This window comes from Schistocerca americana, unplaced genomic scaffold, assembly GCF_021461395.2.
Source record: "Schistocerca americana isolate TAMUIC-IGC-003095 unplaced genomic scaffold, iqSchAmer2.1 HiC_scaffold_325, whole genome shotgun sequence".
Classification (NCBI taxonomy): Eukaryota; Metazoa; Arthropoda; class Insecta; order Orthoptera; family Acrididae; genus Schistocerca; species Schistocerca americana.
In genome coordinates, this window is record NW_025726044.1 from 130,947 (window position 1) to 148,629 (window position 17,683).

Here is a 17,683-nt window from a genome sequence, read left to right on the forward strand (position 1 = left end):
TAATCGTGACAAGTTTGAGCTGTCCGAGCGGCCGTTTCCCGTCCTGCTCGCAATATAGCTACTGTTTCGTGACCGTCAGCAGAATATAGACTAGGGAAGCAGACACACGACGACCATAGGAATGGTGTATGGCTTCATGCCATCTGATTCCAGCGTAGGGCTGAGCAGCTGCATCTGCCGAGGCCCGTTAGCTCAGTTGGTTAGAGCGTCGTGCTAATAACGCGAAGGTCGTGGGTTCGATCCCCCCACGGGCCACTTCTCTTTTACTACTGCGAAAAGGCAGCGCCGATTTCAGCTGGCGAGTGTGATGACCAAATGATCATCACCCTGCGTGGAAGTTGACAGAGGATCCGAACCCGACTCGTCGGGAAGCACTACAGCATTCACTCGGCAATGGCCATAATATCTTGAATACACTGGTTAGAGAAAATGAAAGAAAATGTCCGATTGCCGATGCGTAACAACTTTGGCCCTTGTCAGTACTTGGGCGGGTGAGCGCATGGGAACACAGGGCACTATTGGCAGTTTTACTTCCTATTTTTGTTTCTCCTTTGTTTTCGGAGCTACAGCCCGATTCGGCCAGGGAGACGCCACCGTGAAATGAAGGGGGCGTGCTGTGTGTCCATCGCCTCGCCTCTCCTTACCTCTCTCAGTCGTTTCTCGTGCTTGTCGTTTTGATATAGGCCGATTTGAGAGCGTCAGCTCTCGCGTCAGCTGAGCAAAGTCGAGACAAGTCGAGACACACTAAGGGCTGGTATGCAGCGAGTAAGAGGGCGAAAAAACAATAGTTTAAGAGCGCGTGGCAAAAGTACTCATACGCGAAATTAAAAGCCTGCTGCGGTGGCCGGGAATCGAACCCGGATCAACTGCTTGGAAGGCAACTATGCTGACCATTACACCACCACCGCACAAGCGAGCGCCCCGCCACCGCGCTGAGTCGGCTTCCCGCCTGTCGGCAGCGGCCGAAGGTGATCGTACCCGGCAGGCGCATTTCGAGGCAGGCTAGGGGAGCACATCCAGACGCATTCGGACAGCGTATCCGCGCACATTTCGCATCCTTTGGCAAGAGTCGGCGCCGGCGACGCAAGAGTACGCAGAGGACCGCGTTCTGGCGGCATCTTTAAGCAGTGCAGTGCAGGATTCAGCGTCTGCAGCATCTTCTCCACAGAATGCTACGGCGCTTGACGGCAGTCCCACTTTCCCTTGAGACATCTGCTCGGGAAGCAGCGTGAAGGTACCGCTGGCCCGAGCATCGGTGGTTCAGTGGTAGAATGCTCGCCTGCCACGCGGGCGGCCCGGGTTCGATTCCCGGCCGATGCATCATTTTGTTTTTTCTCCGGTAGGGGTGCTGCGTGTCTTTCGCACTCGAACTGCGTGAGCCATGAGAATGAACCGCGGGATTCCGTGTGGAAAGAACCAATCATGCAGCGCGGACGACTGCTCGTTTGGACTCCTGCGTGCTATTGTACATACTGGCGTCGGCCTAGCATCGCAAGTTGCCTGCCGCGCCGTGAATGCACGTGTAGCAACAGAAAAAATGAGCCAGGGAGTGCAGACTCTCTACCACTTGTATTCGGTACTTACCAAGATTCCAGAAGGTCTAACGATCGCCTGCCTCGGTAGCGCAGTAGGCAGCGCGTAAGTCTCATAATCTTAAGGTCGTGAGTTCGATCCTCACCCGGGGCATCTAATTTTCTGTGACTGAAGGTGGTGCTGTTGCTAGGGCGCCAACTTATTTCTTGTTTGTTATCCACAACGTTTCAACGCTTCAGCGGGAAAATGTTTACTTCCTGTTATTGCTACATACAGCTTCCCTATTCCTCTTCTCCCAGCAGAGCATGAAGCCAAAAGCATTGCTCTGCGACGTTTGAGGTGCGCGCCTTGCCAGTCAGTATGTGCAAAGATGCTCGCAAAGAGAGCGACAATGCGACAAGCGACCGTACGAACGGTCGAATGAAACGGCCGCATCCGGTGTGGTCTAGTGGCTAGGATACCTGCCTTTCACCCAGGAGGCCCGGGTTCGATTCCCGGTACCGGAACGGAATTTTTTCCACACTAATCGTGACAAGTTTGAGCTGTCCGAGCGGCCGTTTCCCGTCCTGCTCGCAATATAGCTACTGTTTCGTGACCGTCAGCAGAATATAGACTAGGGAAGCAGACACACGACGACCATAGGAATGGTGTATGGCTTCATGCCATCTGATTCCAGCGTAGGGCTGAGCAGCTGCATCTGCCGAGGCCCGTTAGCTCAGTTGGTTAGAGCGTCGTGCTAATAACGCGAAGGTCGTGGGTTCGATCCCCCCACGGGCCACTTCTCTTTTACTACTGCGAAAAGGCAGCGCCGATTTCAGCTGGCGAGTGTGATGACCAAATGATCATCACCCTGCGTGGAAGTTGACAGAGGATCCGAACCCGACTCGTCGGGAAGCACTACAGCATTCACTCGGCAATGGCCATAATATCTTGAATACACTGGTTAGAGAAAATGAAAGAAAATGTCCGATTGCCGATGCGTAACAACTTTGGCCCTTGTCAGTACTTGGGCGGGTGAGCGCATGGGAACACAGGGCACTATTGGCAGTTTTACTTCCTATTTTTGTTTCTCCTTTGTTTTCGGAGCTACAGCCCGATTCGGCCAGGGAGACGCCACCGTGAAATGAAGGGGGCGTGCTGTGTGTCCATCGCCTCGCCTCTCCTTACCTCTCTCAGTCGTTTCTCGTGCTTGTCGTTTTGATATAGGCCGATTTGAGAGCGTCAGCTCTCGCGTCAGCTGAGCAAAGTCGAGACAAGTCGAGACACACTAAGGGCTGGTATGCAGCGAGTAAGAGGGCGAAAAAACAATAGTTTAAGAGCGCGTGGCAAAAGTACTCATACGCGAAATTAAAAGCCTGCTGCGGTGGCCGGGAATCGAACCCGGATCAACTGCTTGGAAGGCAACTATGCTGACCATTACACCACCACCGCACAAGCGAGCGCCCCGCCACCGCGCTGAGTCGGCTTCCCGCCTGTCGGCAGCGGCCGAAGGTGATCGTACCCGGCAGGCGCATTTCGAGGCAGGCTAGGGGAGCACATCCAGACGCATTCGGACAGCGTATCCGCGCACATTTCGCATCCTTTGGCAAGAGTCGGCGCCGGCGACGCAAGAGTACGCAGAGGACCGCGTTCTGGCGGCATCTTTAAGCAGTGCAGTGCAGGATTCAGCGTCTGCAGCATCTTCTCCACAGAATGCTACGGCGCTTGACGGCAGTCCCACTTTCCCTTGAGACATCTGCTCGGGAAGCAGCGTGAAGGTACCGCTGGCCCGAGCATCGGTGGTTCAGTGGTAGAATGCTCGCCTGCCACGCGGGCGGCCCGGGTTCGATTCCCGGCCGATGCATCATTTTGTTTTTTCTCCGGTAGGGGTGCTGCGTGTCTTTCGCACTCGAACTGCGTGAGCCATGAGAATGAACCGCGGGATTCCGTGTGGAAAGAACCAATCATGCAGCGCGGACGACTGCTCGTTTGGACTCCTGCGTGCTATTGTACATACTGGCGTCGGCCTAGCATCGCAAGTTGCCTGCCGCGCCGTGAATGCACGTGTAGCAACAGAAAAAATGAGCCAGGGAGTGCAGACTCTCTACCACTTGTATTCGGTACTTACCAAGATTCCAGAAGGTCTAACGATCGCCTGCCTCGGTAGCGCAGTAGGCAGCGCGTAAGTCTCATAATCTTAAGGTCGTGAGTTCGATCCTCACCCGGGGCATCTAATTTTCTGTGACTGAAGGTGGTGCTGTTGCTAGGGCGCCAACTTATTTCTTGTTTGTTATCCACAACGTTTCAACGCTTCAGCGGGAAAATGTTTACTTCCTGTTATTGCTACATACAGCTTCCCTATTCCTCTTCTCCCAGCAGAGCATGAAGCCAAAAGCATTGCTCTGCGACGTTTGAGGTGCGCGCCTTGCCAGTCAGTATGTGCAAAGATGCTCGCAAAGAGAGCGACAATGCGACAAGCGACCATACGAACGGTCGAATGAAACGGCCGCATCCGGTGTGGTCTAGTGGCTAGGATACCTGCCTTTCACCCAGGAGGCCCGGGTTCGATTCCCGGTACCGGAACGGAATTTTTTCCACACTAATCGTGACAAGTTTGAGCTGTCCGAGCGGCCGTTTCCCGTCCTGCTCGCAATATAGCTACTGTTTCGTGACCGTCAGCAGAATATAGACTAGGGAAGCAGACACACGACGACCATAGGAATGGTGTATGGCTTCATGCCATCTGATTCCAGCGTAGGGCTGAGCAGCTGCATCTGCCGAGGCCCGTTAGCTCAGTTGGTTAGAGCGTCGTGCTAATAACGCGAAGGTCGTGGGTTCGATCCCCCCACGGGCCACTTCTCTTTTACTACTGCGAAAAGGCAGCGCCGATTTCAGCTGGCGAGTGTGATGACCAAATGATCATCACCCTGCGTGGAAGTTGACAGAGGATCCGAACCCGACTCGTCGGGAAGCACTACAGCATTCACTCGGCAATGGCCATAATATCTTGAATACACTGGTTAGAGAAAATGAAAGAAAATGTCCGATTGCCGATGCGTAACAACTTTGGCCCTTGTCAGTACTTGGGCGGGTGAGCGCATGGGAACACAGGGCACTATTGGCAGTTTTACTTCCTATTTTTGTTTCTCCTTTGTTTTCGGAGCTACAGCCCGATTCGGCCAGGGAGACGCCACCGTGAAATGAAGGGGGCGTGCTGTGTGTCCATCGCCTCGCCTCTCCTTACCTCTCTCAGTCGTTTCTCGTGCTTGTCGTTTTGATATAGGCCGATTTGAGAGCGTCAGCTCTCGCGTCAGCTGAGCAAAGTCGAGACAAGTCGAGACACACTAAGGGCTGGTATGCAGCGAGTAAGAGGGCGAAAAAACAATAGTTTAAGAGCGCGTGGCAAAAGTACTCATACGCGAAATTAAAAGCCTGCTGCGGTGGCCGGGAATCGAACCCGGATCAACTGCTTGGAAGGCAACTATGCTGACCATTACACCACCACCGCACAAGCGAGCGCCCCGCCACCGCGCTGAGTCGGCTTCCCGCCTGTCGGCAGCGGCCGAAGGTGATCGTACCCGGCAGGCGCATTTCGAGGCAGGCTAGGGGAGCACATCCAGACGCATTCGGACAGCGTATCCGCGCACATTTCGCATCCTTTGGCAAGAGTCGGCGCCGGCGACGCAAGAGTACGCAGAGGACCGCGTTCTGGCGGCATCTTTAAGCAGTGCAGTGCAGGATTCAGCGTCTGCAGCATCTTCTCCACAGAATGCTACGGCGCTTGACGGCAGTCCCACTTTCCCTTGAGACATCTGCTCGGGAAGCAGCGTGAAGGTACCGCTGGCCCGAGCATCGGTGGTTCAGTGGTAGAATGCTCGCCTGCCACGCGGGCGGCCCGGGTTCGATTCCCGGCCGATGCATCATTTTGTTTTTTCTCCGGTAGGGGTGCTGCGTGTCTTTCGCACTCGAACTGCGTGAGCCATGAGAATGAACCGCGGGATTCCGTGTGGAAAGAACCAATCATGCAGCGCGGACGACTGCTCGTTTGGACTCCTGCGTGCTATTGTACATACTGGCGTCGGCCTAGCATCGCAAGTTGCCTGCCGCGCCGTGAATGCACGTGTAGCAACAGAAAAAATGAGCCAGGGAGTGCAGACTCTCTACCACTTGTATTCGGTACTTACCAAGATTCCAGAAGGTCTAACGATCGCCTGCCTCGGTAGCGCAGTAGGCAGCGCGTAAGTCTCATAATCTTAAGGTCGTGAGTTCGATCCTCACCCGGGGCATCTAATTTTCTGTGACTGAAGGTGGTGCTGTTGCTAGGGCGCCAACTTATTTCTTGTTTGTTATCCACAACGTTTCAACGCTTCAGCGGGAAAATGTTTACTTCCTGTTATTGCTACATACAGCTTCCCTATTCCTCTTCTCCCAGCAGAGCATGAAGCCAAAAGCATTGCTCTGCGACGTTTGAGGTGCGCGCCTTGCCAGTCAGTATGTGCAAAGATGCTCGCAAAGAGAGCGACAATGCGACAAGCGACCGTACGAACGGTCGAATGAAACGGGCGCATCCGGTGTGGTCTAGTGGCTAGGATACCTGCCTTTCACCCAGGAGGCCCGGGTTCGATTCCCGGTACCGGAACGGAATTTTTTCCACACTAATCGTGACAAGTTTGAGCTGTCCGAGCGGCCGTTTCCCGTCCTGCTCGCAATATAGCTACTGTTTCGTGACCGTCAGCAGAATATAGACTAGGGAAGCAGACACACGACGACCATAGGAATGGTGTATGGCTTCATGCCATCTGATTCCAGCGTAGGGCTGAGCAGCTGCATCTGCCGAGGCCCGTTAGCTCAGTTGGTTAGAGCGTCGTGCTAATAACGCGAAGGTCGTGGGTTCGATCCCCCCACGGGCCACTTCTCTTTTACTACTGCGAAAAGGCAGCGCCGATTTCAGCTGGCGAGTGTGATGACCAAATGATCATCACCCTGCGTGGAAGTTGACAGAGGATCCGAACCCGACTCGTCGGGAAGCACTACAGCATTCACTCGGCAATGGCCATAATATCTTGAATACACTGGTTAGAGAAAATGAAAGAAAATGTCCGATTGCCGATGCGTAACAACTTTGGCCCTTGTCAGTACTTGGGCGGGTGAGCGCATGGGAACACAGGGCACTATTGGCAGTTTTACTTCCTATTTTTGTTTCTCCTTTGTTTTCGGAGCTACAGCCCGATTCGGCCAGGGAGACGCCACCGTGAAATGAAGGGGGCGTGCTGTGTGTCCATCGCCTCGCCTCTCCTTACCTCTCTCAGTCGTTTCTCGTGCTTGTCGTTTTGATATAGGCCGATTTGAGAGCGTCAGCTCTCGCGTCAGCTGAGCAAAGTCGAGACAAGTCGAGACACACTAAGGGCTGGTATGCAGCGAGTAAGAGGGCGAAAAAACAATAGTTTAAGAGCGCGTGGCAAAAGTACTCATACGCGAAATTAAAAGCCTGCTGCGGTGGCCGGGAATCGAACCCGGATCAACTGCTTGGAAGGCAACTATGCTGACCATTACACCACCACCGCACAAGCGAGCGCCCCGCCACCGCGCTGAGTCGGCTTCCCGCCTGTCGGCAGCGGCCGAAGGTGATCGTACCCGGCAGGCGCATTTCGAGGCAGGCTAGGGGAGCACATCCAGACGCATTCGGACAGCGTATCCGCGCACATTTCGCATCCTTTGGCAAGAGTCGGCGCCGGCGACGCAAGAGTACGCAGAGGACCGCGTTCTGGCGGCATCTTTAAGCAGTGCAGTGCAGGATTCAGCGTCTGCAGCATCTTCTCCACAGAATGCTACGGCGCTTGACGGCAGTCCCACTTTCCCTTGAGACATCTGCTCGGGAAGCAGCGTGAAGGTACCGCTGGCCCGAGCATCGGTGGTTCAGTGGTAGAATGCTCGCCTGCCACGCGGGCGGCCCGGGTTCGATTCCCGGCCGATGCATCATTTTGTTTTTTCTCCGGTAGGGGTGCTGCGTGTCTTTCGCACTCGAACTGCGTGAGCCATGAGAATGAACCGCGGGATTCCGTGTGGAAAGAACCAATCATGCAGCGCGGACGACTGCTCGTTTGGACTCCTGCGTGCTATTGTACATACTGGCGTCGGCCTAGCATCGCAAGTTGCCTGCCGCGCCGTGAATGCACGTGTAGCAACAGAAAAAATGAGCCAGGGAGTGCAGACTCTCTACCACTTGTATTCGGTACTTACCAAGATTCCAGAAGGTCTAACGATCGCCTGCCTCGGTAGCGCAGTAGGCAGCGCGTAAGTCTCATAATCTTAAGGTCGTGAGTTCGATCCTCACCCGGGGCATCTAATTTTCTGTGACTGAAGGTGGTGCTGTTGCTAGGGCGCCAACTTATTTCTTGTTTGTTATCCACAACGTTTCAACGCTTCAGCGGGAAAATGTTTACTTCCTGTTATTGCTACATACAGCTTCCCTATTCCTCTTCTCCCAGCAGAGCATGAAGCCAAAAGCATTGCTCTGCGACGTTTGAGGTGCGCGCCTTGCCAGTCAGTATGTGCAAAGATGCTCGCAAAGAGAGCGACAATGCGACAAGCGACCATACGAACGGTCGAATGAAACGGCCGCATCCGGTGTGGTCTAGTGGCTAGGATACCTGCCTTTCACCCAGGAGGCCCGGGTTCGATTCCCGGTACCGGAACGGAATTTTTTCCACACTAATCGTGACAAGTTTGAGCTGTCCGAGCGGCCGTTTCCCGTCCTGCTCGCAATATAGCTACTGTTTCGTGACCGTCAGCAGAATATAGACTAGGGAAGCAGACACACGACGACCATAGGAATGGTGTATGGCTTCATGCCATCTGATTCCAGCGTAGGGCTGAGCAGCTGCATCTGCCGAGGCCCGTTAGCTCAGTTGGTTAGAGCGTCGTGCTAATAACGCGAAGGTCGTGGGTTCGATCCCCCCACGGGCCACTTCTCTTTTACTACTGCGAAAAGGCAGCGCCGATTTCAGCTGGCGAGTGTGATGACCAAATGATCATCACCCTGCGTGGAAGTTGACAGAGGATCCGAACCCGACTCGTCGGCAAGCACTACAGCATTCACTCGGCAATGGCCATAATATCTTGAATACACTGGTTAGAGAAAATGAAAGAAAATGTCCGATTGCCGATGCGTAACAACTTTGGCCCTTGTCAGTACTTGGGCGGGTGAGCGCATGGGAACACAGGGCACTATTGGCAGTTTTACTTCCTATTTTTGTTTCTCCTTTGTTTTCGGAGCTACAGCCCGATTCGGCCAGGGAGACGCCACCGTGAAATGAAGGGGGCGTGCTGTGTGTCCATCGCCTCGCCTCTCCTTACCTCTCTCAGTCGTTTCTCGTGCTTGTCGTTTTGATATAGGCCGATTTGAGAGCGTCAGCTCTCGCGTCAGCTGAGCAAAGTCGAGACAAGTCGAGACACACTAAGGGCTGGTATGCAGCGAGTAAGAGGGCGAAAAAACAATAGTTTAAGAGCGCGTGGCAAAAGTACTCATACGCGAAATTAAAAGCCTGCTGCGGTGGCCGGGAATCGAACCCGGATCAACTGCTTGGAAGGCAACTATGCTGACCATTACACCACCACCGCACAAGCGAGCGCCCCGCCACCGCGCTGAGTCGGCTTCCCGCCTGTCGGCAGCGGCCGAAGGTGATCGTACCCGGCAGGCGCATTTCGAGGCAGGCTAGGGGAGCACATCCAGACGCATTCGGACAGCGTATCCGCGCACATTTCGCATCCTTTGGCAAGAGTCGGCGCCGGCGACGCAAGAGTACGCAGAGGACCGCGTTCTGGCGGCATCTTTAAGCAGTGCAGTGCAGGATTCAGCGTCTGCAGCATCTTCTCCACAGAATGCTACGGCGCTTGACGGCAGTCCCACTTTCCCTTGAGACATCTGCTCGGGAAGCAGCGTGAAGGTACCGCTGGCCCGAGCATCGGTGGTTCAGTGGTAGAATGCTCGCCTGCCACGCGGGCGGCCCGGGTTCGATTCCCGGCCGATGCATCATTTTGTTTTTTCTCCGGTAGGGGTGCTGCGTGTCTTTCGCACTCGAACTGCGTGAGCCATGAGAATGAACCGCGGGATTCCGTGTGGAAAGAACCAATCATGCAGCGCGGACGACTGCTCGTTTGGACTCCTGCGTGCTATTGTACATACTGGCGTCGGCCTAGCATCGCAAGTTGCCTGCCGCGCCGTGAATGCACGTGTAGCAACAGAAAAAATGAGCCAGGGAGTGCAGACTCTCTACCACTTGTATTCGGTACTTACCAAGATTCCAGAAGGTCTAACGATCGCCTGCCTCGGTAGCGCAGTAGGCAGCGCGTAAGTCTCATAATCTTAAGGTCGTGAGTTCGATCCTCACCCGGGGCATCTAATTTTCTGTGACTGAAGGTGGTGCTGTTGCTAGGGCGCCAACTTATTTCTTGTTTGTTATCCACAACGTTTCAACGCTTCAGCGGGAAAATGTTTACTTCCTGTTATTGCTACATACAGCTTCCCTATTCCTCTTCTCCCAGCAGAGCATGAAGCCAAAAGCATTGCTCTGCGACGTTTGAGGTGCGCGCCTTGCCAGTCAGTATGTGCAAAGATGCTCGCAAAGAGAGCGACAATGCGACAAGCGACCGTACGAACGGTCGAATGAAACGGCCGCATCCGGTGTGGTCTAGTGGCTAGGATACCTGCCTTTCACCCAGGAGGCCCGGGTTCGATTCCCGGTACCGGAACGGAATTTTTTCCACACTAATCGTGACAAGTTTGAGCTGTCCGAGCGGCCGTTTCCCGTCCTGCTCGCAATATAGCTACTGTTTCGTGACCGTCAGCAGAATATAGACTAGGGAAGCAGACACACGACGACCATAGGAATGGTGTATGGCTTCATGCCATCTGATTCCAGCGTAGGGCTGAGCAGCTGCATCTGCCGAGGCCCGTTAGCTCAGTTGGTTAGAGCGTCGTGCTAATAACGCGAAGGTCGTGGGTTCGATCCCCCCACGGGCCACTTCTCTTTTACTACTGCGAAAAGGCAGCGCCGATTTCAGCTGGCGAGTGTGATGACCAAATGATCATCACCCTGCGTGGAAGTTGACAGAGGATCCGAACCCGACTCGTCGGGAAGCACTACAGCATTCACTCGGCAATGGCCATAATATCTTGAATACACTGGTTAGAGAAAATGAAAGAAAATGTCCGATTGCCGATGCGTAACAACTTTGGCCCTTGTCAGTACTTGGGCGGGTGAGCGCATGGGAACACAGGGCACTATTGGCAGTTTTACTTCCTATTTTTGTTTCTCCTTTGTTTTCGGAGCTACAGCCCGATTCGGCCAGGGAGACGCCACCGTGAAATGAAGGGGGCGTGCTGTGTGTCCATCGCCTCGCCTCTCCTTACCTCTCTCAGTCGTTTCTCGTGCTTGTCGTTTTGATATAGGCCGATTTGAGAGCGTCAGCTCTCGCGTCAGCTGAGCAAAGTCGAGACAAGTCGAGACACACTAAGGGCTGGTATGCAGCGAGTAAGAGGGCGAAAAAACAATAGTTTAAGAGCGCGTGGCAAAAGTACTCATACGCGAAATTAAAAGCCTGCGGCGGTGGCCGGGAATCGAACCCGGATCAACTGCTTGGAAGGCAACTATGCTGACCATTACACCACCACCGCACAAGCGAGCGCCCCGCCACCGCGCTGAGTCGGCTTCCCGCCTGTCGGCAGCGGCCGAAGGTGATCGTACCCGGCAGGCGCATTTCGAGGCAGGCTAGGGGAGCACATCCAGACGCATTCGGACAGCGTATCCGCGCACATTTCGCATCCTTTGGCAAGAGTCGGCGCCGGCGACGCAAGAGTACGCAGAGGACCGCGTTCTGGCGGCATCTTTAAGCAGTGCAGTGCAGGATTCAGCGTCTGCAGCATCTTCTCCACAGAATGCTACGGCGCTTGACGGCAGTCCCACTTTCCCTTGAGACATCTGCTCGGGAAGCAGCGTGAAGGTACCGCTGGCCCGAGCATCGGTGGTTCAGTGGTAGAATGCTCGCCTGCCACGCGGGCGGCCCGGGTTCGATTCCCGGCCGATGCATCATTTTGTTTTTTCTCCGGTAGGGGTGCTGCGTGTCTTTCGCACTCGAACTGCGTGAGCCATGAGAATGAACCGCGGGATTCCGTGTGGAAAGAACCAATCATGCAGCGCGGACGACTGCTCGTTTGGACTCCTGCGTGCTATTGTACATACTGGCGTCGGCCTAGCATCGCAAGTTGCCTGCCGCGCCGTGAATGCACGTGTAGCAACAGAAAAAATGAGCCAGGGAGTGCAGACTCTCTACCACTTGTATTCGGTACTTACCAAGATTCCAGAAGGTCTAACGATCGCCTGCCTCGGTAGCGCAGTAGGCAGCGCGTAAGTCTCATAATCTTAAGGTCGTGAGTTCGATCGTCACCCGGGGCATCTAATTTTCTGTGACTGAAGGTGGTGCTGTTGCTAGGGCGCCAACTTATTTCTTGTTTGTTATCCACAACGTTTCAACGCTTCAGCGGGAAAATGTTTACTTCCTGTTATTGCTACATACAGCTTCCCTATTCCTCTTCTCCCAGCAGAGCATGAAGCCAAAAGCATTGCTCTGCGACGTTTGAGGTGCGCGCCTTGCCAGTCAGTATGTGCAAAGATGCTCGCAAAGAGAGCGACAATGCGACAAGCGACCGTACGAACGGTCGAATGAAACGGCCGCATCCGGTGTGGTCTAGTGGCTAGGATACCTGCCTTTCACCCAGGAGGCCCGGGTTCGATTCCCGGTACCGGAACGGAATTTTTTCCACACTAATCGTGACAAGTTTGAGCTGTCCGAGCGGCCGTTTCCCGTCCTGCTCGCAATATAGCTACTGTTTCGTGACCGTCAGCAGAATATAGACTAGGGAAGCAGACACACGACGACCATAGGAATGGTGTATGGCTTCATGCCATCTGATTCCAGCGTAGGGCTGAGCAGCTGCATCTGCCGAGGCCCGTTAGCTCAGTTGGTTAGAGCGTCGTGCTAATAACGCGAAGGTCGTGGGTTCGATCCCCCCACGGGCCACTTCTCTTTTACTACTGCGAAAAGGCAGCGCCGATTTCAGCTGGCGAGTGTGATGACCAAATGATCATCACCCTGCGTGGAAGTTGACAGAGGATCCGAACCCGACTCGTCGGGAAGCACTACAGCATTCACTCGGCAATGGCCATAATATCTTGAATACACTGGTTAGAGAAAATGAAAGAAAATGTCCGATTGCCGATGCGTAACAACTTTGGCCCTTGTCAGTACTTGGGCGGGTGAGCGCATGGGAACACAGGGCACTATTGGCAGTTTTACTTCCTATTTTTGTTTCTCCTTTGTTTTCGGAGCTACAGCCCGATTCGGCCAGGGAGACGCCACCGTGAAATGAAGGGGGCGTGCTGTGTGTCCATCGCCTCGCCTCTCCTTACCTCTCTCAGTCGTTTCTCGTGCTTGTCGTTTTGATATAGGCCGATTTGAGAGCGTCAGCTCTCGCGTCAGCTGAGCAAAGTCGAGACAAGTCGAGACACACTAAGGGCTGGTATGCAGCGAGTAAGAGGGCGAAAAAACAATAGTTTAAGAGCGCGTGGCAAAAGTACTCATACGCGAAATTAAAAGCCTGCTGCGGTGGCCGGGAATCGAACCCGGATCAACTGCTTGGAAGGCAACTATGCTGACCATTACACCACCACCGCACAAGCGAGCGCCCCGCCACCGCGCTGAGTCGGCTTCCCGCCTGTCGGCAGCGGCCGAAGGTGATCGTACCCGGCAGGCGCATTTCGAGGCAGGCTAGGGGAGCACATCCAGACGCATTCGGACAGCGTATCCGCGCACATTTCGCATCCTTTGGCAAGAGTCGGCGCCGGCGACGCAAGAGTACGCAGAGGACCGCGTTCTGGCGGCATCTTTAAGCAGTGCAGTGCAGGATTCAGCGTCTGCAGCATCTTCTCCACAGAATGCTACGGCGCTTGACGGCAGTCCCACTTTCCCTTGAGACATCTGCTCGGGAAGCAGCGTGAAGGTACCGCTGGCCCGAGCATCGGTGGTTCAGTGGTAGAATGCTCGCCTGCCACGCGGGCGGCCCGGGTTCGATTCCCGGCCGATGCATCATTTTGTTTTTTCTCCGGTAGGGGTGCTGCGTGTCTTTCGCACTCGAACTGCGTGAGCCATGAGAATGAACCGCGGGATTCCGTGTGGAAAGAACCAATCATGCAGCGCGGACGACTGCTCGTTTGGACTCCTGCGTGCTATTGTACATACTGGCGTCGGCCTAGCATCGCAAGTTGCCTGCCGCGCCGTGAATGCACGTGTAGCAACAGAAAAAATGAGCCAGGGAGTGCAGACTCTCTACCACTTGTATTCGGTACTTACCAAGATTCCAGAAGGTCTAACGATCGCCTGCCTCGGTAGCGCAGTAGGCAGCGCGTAAGTCTCATAATCTTAAGGTCGTGAGTTCGATCGTCACCCGGGGCATCTAATTTTCTGTGACTGAAGGTGGTGCTGTTGCTAGGGCGCCAACTTATTTCTTGTTTGTTATCCACAACGTTTCAACGCTTCAGCGGGAAAATGTTTACTTCCTGTTATTGCTACATACAGCTTCCCTATTCCTCTTCTCCCAGCAGAGCATGAAGCCAAAAGCATTGCTCTGCGACGTTTGAGGTGCGCGCCTTGCCAGTCAGTATGTGCAAAGATGCTCGCAAAGAGAGCGACAATGCGACAAGCGACCGTACGAACGGTCGAATGAAACGGCCGCATCCGGTGTGGTCTAGTGGCTAGGATACCTGCCTTTCACCCAGGAGGCCCGGGTTCGATTCCCGGTACCGGAACGGAATTTTTTCCACACTAATCGTGACAAGTTTGAGCTGTCCGAGCGGCCGTTTCCCGTCCTGCTCGCAATATAGCTACTGTTTCGTGACCGTCAGCAGAATATAGACTAGGGAAGCAGACACACGACGACCATAGGAATGGTGTATGGCTTCATGCCATCTGATTCCAGCGTAGGGCTGAGCAGCTGCATCTGCCGAGGCCCGTTAGCTCAGTTGGTTAGAGCGTCGTGCTAATAACGCGAAGGTCGTGGGTTCGATCCCCCCACGGGCCACTTCTCTTTTACTACTGCGAAAAGGCAGCGCCGATTTCAGCTGGCGAGTGTGATGACCAAATGATCATCACCCTGCGTGGAAGTTGACAGAGGATCCGAACCCGACTCGTCGGGAAGCACTACAGCATTCACTCGGCAATGGCCATAATATCTTGAATACACTGGTTAGAGAAAATGAAAGAAAATGTCCGATTGCCGATGCGTAACAACTTTGGCCCTTGTCAGTACTTGGGCGGGTGAGCGCATGGGAACACAGGGCACTATTGGCAGTTTTACTTCCTATTTTTGTTTCTCCTTTGTTTTCGGAGCTACAGCCCGATTCGGCCAGGGAGACGCCACCGTGAAATGAAGGGGGCGTGCTGTGTGTCCATCGCCTCGCCTCTCCTTACCTCTCTCAGTCGTTTCTCGTGCTTGTCGTTTTGATATAGGCCGATTTGAGAGCGTCAGCTCTCGCGTCAGCTGAGCAAAGTCGAGACAAGTCGAGACACACTAAGGGCTGGTATGCAGCGAGTAAGAGGGCGAAAAAACAATAGTTTAAGAGCGCGTGGCAAAAGTACTCATACGCGAAATTAAAAGCCTGCTGCGGTGGCCGGGAATCGAACCCGGATCAACTGCTTGGAAGGCAACTATGCTGACCATTACACCACCACCGCACAAGCGAGCGCCCCGCCACCGCGCTGAGTCGGCTTCCCGCCTGTCGGCAGCGGCCGAAGGTGATCGTACCCGGCAGGCGCATTTCGAGGCAGGCTAGGGGAGCACATCCAGACGCATTCGGACAGCGTATCCGCGCACATTTCGCATCCTTTGGCAAGAGTCGGCGCCGGCGACGCAAGAGTACGCAGAGGACCGCGTTCTGGCGGCATCTTTAAGCAGTGCAGTGCAGGATTCAGCGTCTGCAGCATCTTCTCCACAGAATGCTACGGCGCTTGACGGCAGTCCCACTTTCCCTTGAGACATCTGCTCGGGAAGCAGCGTGAAGGTACCGCTGGCCCGAGCATCGGTGGTTCAGTGGTAGAATGCTCGCCTGCCACGCGGGCGGCCCGGGTTCGATTCCCGGCCGATGCATCATTTTGTTTTTTCTCCGGTAGGGGTGCTGCGTGTCTTTCGCACTCGAACTGCGTGAGCCATGAGAATGAACCGCGGGATTCCGTGTGGAAAGAACCAATCATGCAGCGCGGACGACTGCTCGTTTGGACTCCTGCGTGCTATTGTACATACTGGCGTCGGCCTAGCATCGCAAGTTGCCTGCCGCGCCGTGAATGCACGTGTAGCAACAGAAAAAATGAGCCAGGGAGTGCAGACTCTCTACCACTTGTATTCGGTACTTACCAAGATTCCAGAAGGTCTAACGATCGCCTGCCTCGGTAGCGCAGTAGGCAGCGCGTAAGTCTCATAATCTTAAGGTCGTGAGTTCGATCGTCACCCGGGGCATCTAAATTTCTGTGACTGAAGGTGGTGCTGTTGCTAGGGCGCCAACTTATTTCTTGTTTGTTATCCACAACGTTTCAACGCTTCAGCGGGAAAATGTTTACTTCCTGTTATTGCTACATACAGCTTCCCTATTCCTCTTCTCCCAGCAGAGCATGAAGCCAAAAGCATTGCTCTGCGACGTTTGAGGTGCGCGCCTTGCCAGTCAGTATGTGCAAAGATGCTCGCAAAGAGAGCGACAATGCGACAAGCGACCGTACGAACGGTCGAATGAAACGGCCGCATCCGGTGTGGTCTAGTGGCTAGGATACCTGCCTTTCACCCAGGAGGCCCGGGTTCGATTCCCGGTACCGGAACGGAATTTTTTCCACACTAATCGTGACAAGTTTGAGCTGTCCGAGCGGCCGTTTCCCGTCCTGCTCGCAATATAGCTACTGTTTCGTGACCGTCAGCAGAATATAGACTAGGGAAGCAGACACACGACGACCATAGGAATGGTGTATGGCTTCATGCCATCTGATTCCAGCGTAGGGCTGAGCAGCTGCATCTGCCGAGGCCCGTTAGCTCAGTTGGTTAGAGCGTCGTGCTAATAACGCGAAGGTCGTGGGTTCGATCCCCCCACGGGCCACTTCTCTTTTACTACTGCGAAAAGGCAGCGCCGATTTCAGCTGGCGAGTGTGATGACCAAATGATCATCACCCTGCGTGGAAGTTGACAGAGGATCCGAACCCGACTCGTCGGGAAGCACTACAGCATTCACTCGGCAATGGCCATAATATCTTGAATACACTGGTTAGAGAAAATGAAAGAAAATGTCCGATTGCCGATGCGTAACAACTTTGGCCCTTGTCAGTACTTGGGCGGGTGAGCGCATGGGAACACAGGGCACTATTGGCAGTTTTACTTCCTATTTTTGTTTCTCCTTTGTTTTCGGAGCTACAGCCCGATTCGGCCAGGGAGACGCCACCGTGAAATGAAGGGGGCGTGCTGTGTGTCCATCGCCTCGCCTCTCCTTACCTCTCTCAGTCGTTTCTCGTGCTTGTCGTTTTGATATAGGCCGATTTGAGAGCGTCAGCTCTCGCGTCAGCTGAGCAAAGTCGAGACAAGTCGAGACACACTAAGGGCTGGTATGCAGCGAGTAAGAGGGCGAAAAAACAATAGTTTAAGAGCGCGTGGCAAAAGTACTCATACGCGAAATTAAAAGCCTGCTGCGGTGGCCGGGAATCGAACCCGGATCAACTGCTTGGAAGGCAACTATGCTGACCATTACACCACCACCGCACAAGCGAGCGCCCCGCCACCGCGCTGAGTCGGCTTCCCGCCTGTCGGCAGCGGCCGAAGGTGATCGTACCCGGCAGGCGCATTTCGAGGCAGGCTAGGGGAGCACATCCAGACGCATTCGGACAGCGTATCCGCGCACATTTCGCATCCTTTGGCAAGAGTCGGCGCCGGCGACGCAAGAGTACGCAGAGGACCGCGTTCTGGCGGCATCTTTAAGCAGTGCAGTGCAGGATTCAGCGTCTGCAGCATCTTCTCCACAGAATGCTACGGCGCTTGACGGCAGTCCCACTTTCCCTTGAGACATCTGCTCGGGAAGCAGCGTGAAGG

General features: G+C 54.4%; 42 non-coding genes across 42 annotated transcripts; 33 read left to right on the forward strand and 9 right to left on the reverse strand.

Moving 5' to 3' along the window:
• The first annotated feature begins 181 nt into the window (after positions 1 to 181).
• Positions 182 to 255, forward strand: Trnai-aau. Its single transcript has one exon. It is a non-coding gene; the product is annotated as a tRNA-Ile (tRNA).
• Positions 256 to 836: 581 nt separating this feature from the next.
• On the reverse strand, positions 837 to 908 carry Trnag-ucc. Its single transcript has one exon. It is a non-coding gene; the product is annotated as a tRNA-Gly (tRNA).
• Positions 909 to 1,249: 341 nt separating this feature from the next.
• On the forward strand, positions 1,250 to 1,320 carry Trnag-gcc. Its single transcript has one exon. It is a non-coding gene; the product is annotated as a tRNA-Gly (tRNA).
• A 293-nt stretch (positions 1,321 to 1,613) lies between these two features.
• Positions 1,614 to 1,686, forward strand: Trnam-cau. Its single transcript has one exon. It is a non-coding gene; the product is annotated as a tRNA-Met (tRNA).
• Positions 1,687 to 1,967: 281 nt separating this feature from the next.
• Positions 1,968 to 2,039, forward strand: Trnae-uuc. Its single transcript has one exon. It is a non-coding gene; the product is annotated as a tRNA-Glu (tRNA).
• A 198-nt stretch (positions 2,040 to 2,237) lies between these two features.
• On the forward strand, positions 2,238 to 2,311 carry Trnai-aau. The gene has a single exon. It is a non-coding gene; the product is annotated as a tRNA-Ile (tRNA).
• A 581-nt stretch (positions 2,312 to 2,892) lies between these two features.
• On the reverse strand, positions 2,893 to 2,964 carry Trnag-ucc. The gene has a single exon. It is a non-coding gene; the product is annotated as a tRNA-Gly (tRNA).
• A 341-nt stretch (positions 2,965 to 3,305) lies between these two features.
• Positions 3,306 to 3,376, forward strand: Trnag-gcc. Its single transcript has one exon. It is a non-coding gene; the product is annotated as a tRNA-Gly (tRNA).
• A 293-nt stretch (positions 3,377 to 3,669) lies between these two features.
• On the forward strand, positions 3,670 to 3,742 carry Trnam-cau. Its single transcript has one exon. It is a non-coding gene; the product is annotated as a tRNA-Met (tRNA).
• A 281-nt stretch (positions 3,743 to 4,023) lies between these two features.
• On the forward strand, positions 4,024 to 4,095 carry Trnae-uuc. The gene has a single exon. It is a non-coding gene; the product is annotated as a tRNA-Glu (tRNA).
• A 198-nt stretch (positions 4,096 to 4,293) lies between these two features.
• On the forward strand, positions 4,294 to 4,367 carry Trnai-aau. Its single transcript has one exon. It is a non-coding gene; the product is annotated as a tRNA-Ile (tRNA).
• Positions 4,368 to 4,948: 581 nt separating this feature from the next.
• On the reverse strand, positions 4,949 to 5,020 carry Trnag-ucc. The gene has a single exon. It is a non-coding gene; the product is annotated as a tRNA-Gly (tRNA).
• A 341-nt stretch (positions 5,021 to 5,361) lies between these two features.
• Positions 5,362 to 5,432, forward strand: Trnag-gcc. Its single transcript has one exon. It is a non-coding gene; the product is annotated as a tRNA-Gly (tRNA).
• Positions 5,433 to 5,725: 293 nt separating this feature from the next.
• Positions 5,726 to 5,798, forward strand: Trnam-cau. Its single transcript has one exon. It is a non-coding gene; the product is annotated as a tRNA-Met (tRNA).
• A 281-nt stretch (positions 5,799 to 6,079) lies between these two features.
• Positions 6,080 to 6,151, forward strand: Trnae-uuc. Its single transcript has one exon. It is a non-coding gene; the product is annotated as a tRNA-Glu (tRNA).
• A 198-nt stretch (positions 6,152 to 6,349) lies between these two features.
• On the forward strand, positions 6,350 to 6,423 carry Trnai-aau. The gene has a single exon. It is a non-coding gene; the product is annotated as a tRNA-Ile (tRNA).
• A 581-nt stretch (positions 6,424 to 7,004) lies between these two features.
• On the reverse strand, positions 7,005 to 7,076 carry Trnag-ucc. The gene has a single exon. It is a non-coding gene; the product is annotated as a tRNA-Gly (tRNA).
• A 341-nt stretch (positions 7,077 to 7,417) lies between these two features.
• On the forward strand, positions 7,418 to 7,488 carry Trnag-gcc. Its single transcript has one exon. It is a non-coding gene; the product is annotated as a tRNA-Gly (tRNA).
• Positions 7,489 to 7,781: 293 nt separating this feature from the next.
• Positions 7,782 to 7,854, forward strand: Trnam-cau. Its single transcript has one exon. It is a non-coding gene; the product is annotated as a tRNA-Met (tRNA).
• A 281-nt stretch (positions 7,855 to 8,135) lies between these two features.
• Trnae-uuc lies at positions 8,136 to 8,207 on the forward strand. The gene has a single exon. It is a non-coding gene; the product is annotated as a tRNA-Glu (tRNA).
• Positions 8,208 to 8,405: 198 nt separating this feature from the next.
• Positions 8,406 to 8,479, forward strand: Trnai-aau. The gene has a single exon. It is a non-coding gene; the product is annotated as a tRNA-Ile (tRNA).
• A 581-nt stretch (positions 8,480 to 9,060) lies between these two features.
• On the reverse strand, positions 9,061 to 9,132 carry Trnag-ucc. Its single transcript has one exon. It is a non-coding gene; the product is annotated as a tRNA-Gly (tRNA).
• Positions 9,133 to 9,473: 341 nt separating this feature from the next.
• Positions 9,474 to 9,544, forward strand: Trnag-gcc. Its single transcript has one exon. It is a non-coding gene; the product is annotated as a tRNA-Gly (tRNA).
• Positions 9,545 to 9,837: 293 nt separating this feature from the next.
• Positions 9,838 to 9,910, forward strand: Trnam-cau. Its single transcript has one exon. It is a non-coding gene; the product is annotated as a tRNA-Met (tRNA).
• Positions 9,911 to 10,191: 281 nt separating this feature from the next.
• Positions 10,192 to 10,263, forward strand: Trnae-uuc. Its single transcript has one exon. It is a non-coding gene; the product is annotated as a tRNA-Glu (tRNA).
• A 198-nt stretch (positions 10,264 to 10,461) lies between these two features.
• Trnai-aau lies at positions 10,462 to 10,535 on the forward strand. Its single transcript has one exon. It is a non-coding gene; the product is annotated as a tRNA-Ile (tRNA).
• A 581-nt stretch (positions 10,536 to 11,116) lies between these two features.
• On the reverse strand, positions 11,117 to 11,188 carry Trnag-ucc. The gene has a single exon. It is a non-coding gene; the product is annotated as a tRNA-Gly (tRNA).
• Positions 11,189 to 11,529: 341 nt separating this feature from the next.
• Positions 11,530 to 11,600, forward strand: Trnag-gcc. Its single transcript has one exon. It is a non-coding gene; the product is annotated as a tRNA-Gly (tRNA).
• A 293-nt stretch (positions 11,601 to 11,893) lies between these two features.
• Positions 11,894 to 11,966, forward strand: Trnam-cau. Its single transcript has one exon. It is a non-coding gene; the product is annotated as a tRNA-Met (tRNA).
• Positions 11,967 to 12,247: 281 nt separating this feature from the next.
• Positions 12,248 to 12,319, forward strand: Trnae-uuc. Its single transcript has one exon. It is a non-coding gene; the product is annotated as a tRNA-Glu (tRNA).
• Positions 12,320 to 12,517: 198 nt separating this feature from the next.
• Trnai-aau lies at positions 12,518 to 12,591 on the forward strand. Its single transcript has one exon. It is a non-coding gene; the product is annotated as a tRNA-Ile (tRNA).
• Positions 12,592 to 13,172: 581 nt separating this feature from the next.
• On the reverse strand, positions 13,173 to 13,244 carry Trnag-ucc. The gene has a single exon. It is a non-coding gene; the product is annotated as a tRNA-Gly (tRNA).
• A 341-nt stretch (positions 13,245 to 13,585) lies between these two features.
• Positions 13,586 to 13,656, forward strand: Trnag-gcc. Its single transcript has one exon. It is a non-coding gene; the product is annotated as a tRNA-Gly (tRNA).
• Positions 13,657 to 13,949: 293 nt separating this feature from the next.
• Positions 13,950 to 14,022, forward strand: Trnam-cau. Its single transcript has one exon. It is a non-coding gene; the product is annotated as a tRNA-Met (tRNA).
• Positions 14,023 to 14,303: 281 nt separating this feature from the next.
• Positions 14,304 to 14,375, forward strand: Trnae-uuc. Its single transcript has one exon. It is a non-coding gene; the product is annotated as a tRNA-Glu (tRNA).
• Positions 14,376 to 14,573: 198 nt separating this feature from the next.
• Positions 14,574 to 14,647, forward strand: Trnai-aau. Its single transcript has one exon. It is a non-coding gene; the product is annotated as a tRNA-Ile (tRNA).
• Positions 14,648 to 15,228: 581 nt separating this feature from the next.
• On the reverse strand, positions 15,229 to 15,300 carry Trnag-ucc. Its single transcript has one exon. It is a non-coding gene; the product is annotated as a tRNA-Gly (tRNA).
• Positions 15,301 to 15,641: 341 nt separating this feature from the next.
• Trnag-gcc lies at positions 15,642 to 15,712 on the forward strand. Its single transcript has one exon. It is a non-coding gene; the product is annotated as a tRNA-Gly (tRNA).
• Positions 15,713 to 16,005: 293 nt separating this feature from the next.
• Trnam-cau lies at positions 16,006 to 16,078 on the forward strand. Its single transcript has one exon. It is a non-coding gene; the product is annotated as a tRNA-Met (tRNA).
• A 281-nt stretch (positions 16,079 to 16,359) lies between these two features.
• Trnae-uuc lies at positions 16,360 to 16,431 on the forward strand. Its single transcript has one exon. It is a non-coding gene; the product is annotated as a tRNA-Glu (tRNA).
• Positions 16,432 to 16,629: 198 nt separating this feature from the next.
• Positions 16,630 to 16,703, forward strand: Trnai-aau. Its single transcript has one exon. It is a non-coding gene; the product is annotated as a tRNA-Ile (tRNA).
• A 581-nt stretch (positions 16,704 to 17,284) lies between these two features.
• On the reverse strand, positions 17,285 to 17,356 carry Trnag-ucc. The gene has a single exon. It is a non-coding gene; the product is annotated as a tRNA-Gly (tRNA).
• Positions 17,357 to 17,683: the final 327 nt, after the last annotated feature.